The 6,017-nt window shown below is 40.0% G+C and overlaps 1 long non-coding RNA gene across 1 annotated transcript; it reads right to left on the reverse strand.

Annotated features, from left to right (window-relative positions):
* Nucleotides 1-1,777: 1,777 nt before the first annotated feature.
* On the reverse strand, nt 1,778-5,936 carry LOC148114515 (uncharacterized). Its single transcript, XR_015732981.1, has 2 exons — nt 5,680-5,936; nt 1,778-2,573 (listed from the first exon to the last, which is right to left on the reverse strand). It is a non-coding gene; the product is annotated as an uncharacterized LOC148114515 (long non-coding RNA).
* Nucleotides 5,937-6,017: the final 81 nt, after the last annotated feature.

Raw genomic sequence — 6,017 nt, forward strand, 5'->3', positions numbered from 1 at the left:
AGCCACATGTGGCTCTTTCACCCCTCTGCTGCGGCTCTCTGTCACACAACTGCCAATGTGCAACACCCACTGGCACGCAATTTATTGAGCTTTTCAACCCACTGTAGGCCAACCATGGATAAATCCAAGAAAAGAAAAGTTTCAGAAGAAAACAGAAAGTTTAATTCAACTACATATGCTAGTTTTGTGGCCGTTCAAGAAATAGTCAGGCACGAGAAGGGTTTTGGACTCCTGGCGTTTTCTTTTCTATGGGAAACAGGTCCAAATGGCTCTTTGAGTGTTTAAGGTTGCAGATCTCTGGTGTAGGTGGTAGGAAATGCACTCCATAGCTGGTAACTTGCTGCTAATCCTATACAAGCAATATGTTATGCTGTATTTGGTTGATGCATTAGACTGAATAAAATTAGATACTATAGATCCATGATGGCGAACCTATGGCATGCATGCCAGAGGTGGCATGCAGCGCCCACTCCGTGGGCACACGAGCCGTCACCCCAGTTCAGCTCCGCTGCACATATGCGCGTGCCTCCCACTGGCCAGTTGGTCTTCAGGTCTCTGCCACGCATGCATGGGAGGTGGGGCATGTGCGGGGGCAAGTGGAGGGGCCACGCATGCATGCACGGGGGGCAGGGTACATGCACAGGGGGCTAATCACACATTGCATTTTGGGGGTTCTGGCACTTTGGGCACCCAGTCTGGAAAAGGTTAGCCATCACTGCTATAGATGTTTTTAAAAATAGTAATATAGCTAAGCCAGTTTTCCTTGATGTAGTAGTTGCTTCCTCAGACTTCAGCACCCATAATCTTTAACCAGCATGCCTTCTGGTTTGAGTAAACTGAATTAACCAAGTTAAAGAATCAGACACTCTATGGGAAGAAAGTGGAAATTAAACTACCAGATGTTAGTGACTCACATCTGATGGCAATTTATTTATATTTTCCCCAATTTCAGAGAGAACCTTTGAAAACCAAGTCCAGTCTAAACTGCATAGGACTCTTTCTAATTCTTTCTCATAGAGTAAAAAACAGAGTTGAACTGCATAGTTCTATCTTTAATTCTAAATTTGTTTTGATTTCCAAATGACTACTCTAAACCTTTCCAAAACTTTCCAGTGTTTGGGGTATGAAAATTACAAACGAATGACGTGTTTCAGCTTCTATATCATTTGCAGAAATCATTTACATTCTAAGTCTATCTAACACCTGCAATTTTTCACCACTGATTTTTTCGTAATACACTGAGTTCACATTCACCATTCAACTTTGCAAGGAACAAATCAGTTCCCCTGTTTTGCAGAGGATATGTGGGACAAAACTAAAATGATTATGGTTCATCTTCAGGACTGTCAATGAATGCAAAACTGTGCTGGATCTACCTGTGAGAATTACGGAAAAAATAAGATTTCAACTTCAGGATTCAAAGGAATATAGGGTAATGTACCCCTCAAAAACAGTAAAAGAGGGATTGAATTTTTTCTTTTGGAATCCAGTCTTGACAAATGAGAAAATACAGGTGGTCCTCAACTTAACGACCAAAATTGAACCCAAAATTTACTTTGCTATGGGAAACATTTGTTGAGTGAATTTTGCCCCATTTTATGGTCTTTCTTGCCACAATTGTTAAGTGAACCACTATAGTTGCTAATTTAGTAGAATAGAATAGAATAGAATAGAATAGAATAGAATAGAATAGAATAGAATAGAATAGAATAGAATAGAATAGAATAGAATAGAATAGAATAGAATAGAATAGAACAGAACAGAACAGAACAGAACAAAACAGAACAGAATTCTTTATTGGCCAAGTGTGATTGGACACACAAGGAATTTGTCTTGGTGCATACGCTCTCAAAGAAAAGATACATTTGTCAAGAATCATAAGGTACAACACTTAATGATAGTCATAGGGTACAAATAAACAATCAAATCATATTAGGAAACAGTCAATATAAATTGTAAGGATACAAGCAACAAAGTTACAGTCGTACAGTCATTAGTGGAAGGAGATGGGTGATAGGAACAATGAGAAGATTAATAGTAGTGCAGACTTAGTAAACAGTTTGACAGTGTTGAGGCAATTATTTGTTTAGCAGAGTAACATGGCTTTTAAGGGAATCTGGTTTCCCAATTGACTTTACTTGTTAAAAGGTCGTAAAAGGGGACCACGTGACCCCCCCATCAAAATTTTGATCATGTGACTATGGGGATACGGAGTATGAAAAACAGTCATAAGTTCCCTTTTTCAGCACTGTTGTAACTTTGATTGGTCACTAAATGAACTGTTGTAAGTTGAGGACTACCTATAGTTCAAGGAATCAATTGATCATCTTTTGCAGTCAAATAATATGGAGAACAAATCTTCTAATAAATCCTCTATATCAAGATGGGCATATATTTTCAATCCTGAACTTAATCATGATAGTGACCATGATGTTGGATATTGCACAATACGACAACCAACAGAAGTGGTACTTTGTAGTGCCAAAGATCATTTCCCAGACTTCAAATACAATCTTCAGGAAAAATCGGTTCTGATTTTCATGATGTTTCAGAAATTATCCTGTGTCCAAAGCCTTGAAAATAAGAGCATGGGACATAAAGCTTGTCAAAAGATATGCAGATTGTACAACCAATTCATTAAGCTATTGAGCTAACAAAATGAAGACATCTGTTACACACTATAAATAACAATGCTGTATATTGGGGAATTATATGATTAGCACCACCACCATTTTTCTTTATTAGTTCAATTTAATACCGTAAGCTGTGGAGAGGCTGCAACCAGTCTATTTAGTATAATTTTTAAATCTGCCCAACCTAATATTCTTAGATACTTTTGAGACTGCAATTCTCATGGCAGGGACTGAAGGCTAGTGTGACTTTTTAAAACAAGGGTAATCTACGTTTTGAAGTCAGGCAATTCTTCAGCAATTGAGCTGGCGTGACTAATATGCAACCTAGCAGATGAATGCTTCCCAACCTTGGCAACTTTAAGATGCATGGAGTTCACATCTTAAAGCTGCCAAGGTTGGGAACTACTATAGACCATTTAAAAAAAGAAATGCATTTAATACAGATTTTGATAGCCTGGAAGTTGGATACTGCAACTATTAGCTTTCATCAGAATGTAAGTATATAATTTGACAGCATCTGCAGAGGACATTAAAACCGGGAGAAATATTAACACCGCTGCTCTTCGAAAACTGCGCTGTAAAATAAAGTCCTTCTCCCATTATAACAACCATAAAATGTAGATTTTATGAATCTTAAAGCTGTAATGCAACCAGTATTATGTAGCCAGTGGTTGTAAATTAGGTTATGTACCTCCGGCTTAGTTTTTTCTTCCAGCGAGTTTTTTTTTAATATAAAATGTTAACTATCGATGGCTCTTCAACAACATGATAATGAATAGTGTCAGTCACTGCAATTGGGAGTTTGATGTGGTAGAATCTTCTGAAAGCACTAAATAAAATTCCACATATCTCCAATTAAAATAATCAAGAAACAGGAAATGGGCATGGCCAATAACATGATAAATCAAAACAGACAATATTGTGCCAGTTGTATCAATGGCTTAACCAGACACAAGGCAAATCCTTGTACTATATTATCCAAAACCGAGGGGAGGGGAGGGGAGGGGAGGGGAGGGGAGGGGAGAGGAGAAGAGAAGAGAAGAGAAGAGAAGAGAAGAGAAGAGAAGAGAAGAGAAGAGAAGAGAAGAGAAGAGAAGAGAAGAGAAGAGAAGAGAAGAGAAGAGAAGAGAAGAGAGACGGGAAGGGAAGGGAAGGGAAGGGAAGGGAAGGGAAGGGAAGGGAAGGGAAGGGAAGGGAAAGGAAAGAAAAGGAAAGGAAAGGAAAAGGAAAAGGATGGCCTTCCTTTATGTCCAGACTAGGACCTGGATTAAATTAACTCTTTTTTTTTTAAACTCTGGTCCAAAACCACAATAGCAACTCAACATTTAACAACCAGTGATAATGACGGTCTTGTCATTCTCTGACATTTATTTTTGGAAAGTAAAAGAAAAAAAATACTATGTGTAATTTTGAAAGCTTCAATGCCATTTTAATTAGAGAATTGTAACTCTGGTTCATTTCCCCCCCCCCCCTTTTTTTTTTGAACTGGTGAAGAAGCAAAGTTTCCTTCAGATCTAATAGTATGAACCAGTTCTGCTGGAGAATTCTTAATTGCGATTATTTCTCACAAGTTATATTTGCTTTGAAGTACAGAACTAAATTGTCTCAACATGAGTGGAAGGCAAATTACAATCCTTTTTTTGAATAAAGGGTCAGATTATTAATAGTAATCTGGAGGGGTACAGTAAGAAGCATATATGCTGAAAGCCTGCTGTGAAGTTTGTGAAGATCCAAGAGCACAAGACACCCACCCCCCTCCCCAATCCTTCAGACCCAGCTCACAGCAACACAGCGACATCTAGTGTTTCTGTGTATGGAAAGGTTACCATCTCAGGAAAAAAAATTCAGGGCAAATGTGTCTTCATTTGAGAAATGGCATGAAGAAAACAATGAAGATGCAGTGTTCAAATCAATTAATCCCTATTAAATAAAATTAAACCACGTAGCAACTGACCTAGAAAGCAACACAATAGCCAAAATAAAGTGATAAAGTAATCAATCATTAATAACTACAACAAACACTTGCAGGAGGGACAGTCGTAAACTCCGAACAGGTCCAACTCAGATCCTACCTCTCATGGTTGAGAGAATGTTCTGTAGAACCTTCAGTAATCAGCAGGCAATAGGATTTGGGATTTAGGGTAGTTGTCCATGAATGATCTCCATTTCTTGGACACAACAGAAATAAATGCCAAAGTAACCTGACACCCCCCCCCCAGGAACTCATAGCTTAATCCAAGGACATTCTATAAATGTCCTTGGATTAAGGCAAATTAGCCTGTCCACTTTATCCACTTCTCTTTCTTCTATTTCCCCTGGTTTGAAAACCCTAATCATGCAAAAAATAATTCCCAGCCTTTCCAGAAGAAATCAGAAAGGTATTAAGTGGACATGCCACTCAGATAAGGGAAAAGCTAGGCAAGATCACCTATTAGCCATGATGTCTGGGAATTCTGGGAGTTGAAATTCAGGACCTCGGAGTGGACCAGCTTGGGTAAAGGTAGATAAAATGGCATAGCAGGATGAGCCCCTACACAGGATGAGCCACTACACAGACGTGTGCCTAACTGTGCAAAAGACAATAAACTGATTGAACCATGAATCATCTCCTTTCATATTCTCATTTGCATTTTCATCACTAATAAAATCCTTACTGGGATATTGTGGGAATTCTGCACGCCTCCCATCCATTAATATGGGAAAAGCAGAGGTGCTTGTGGGGTAAGCCTGCATTCTCAGAAAGGGGATTGATGATTCTGAGCATCGTTCACCCACGCCACTGCCTAAATTTTTCCACACTGGCATCCTGGGCAAAATCGGTGTTTACTGCATTGCTCAAGGTTGACTCACCCTTCCATCCTTCCGAGGTGGGTAAAATGAGGACCCAAGTTATAGGGGGCAACATGCTGACTCTGTAAACCGCTTAGAGAGGGGCTGTAAAAGCACCGTGAAGCGGTATATAAGTCTAAGTGCTATCGTTATTGTTATCTTCTATTTCACGGAACTGACAAAACTCCCTATAGGAAAATGTATACTTGAAACACACCACCAGTGACAAAAGGCACGTCATCCCATCGTGGTATGGATTGATGCGCGCCTTCGCCGTAAGCATCCACTGCAAGGAAGCGCAGAGTCCGCGCGGGGTGAAAACCTGGCAAAAAAAAGTGGGCGACAAGAGATACTCAAACCGAGGAAGTTGCAAGCCCCTTTCCCGCCAGAGTTGCTTTTGAACCTCTTTGCTGCCGTGATTTAGGCTCACGGGCCGTTGCGCGGCCACTTGTTACGTCCCTGGCTCCCGTTGGAAACGTCTGGGTGTTACCGAAGCCCCGCGCTTGGTCCCTTGAAGTCCAAGCTCTGCAAATCAAGAAAAGTGTACGCGGCCTT

The sequence above is a fragment of the Pantherophis guttatus genome, chromosome 3, assembly GCF_059756535.1.
Source record: "Pantherophis guttatus breed Tessera chromosome 3, ASM5975653v1, whole genome shotgun sequence".
Lineage (NCBI taxonomy): Eukaryota > Metazoa > Chordata > Lepidosauria > Squamata > Colubridae > Pantherophis > Pantherophis guttatus.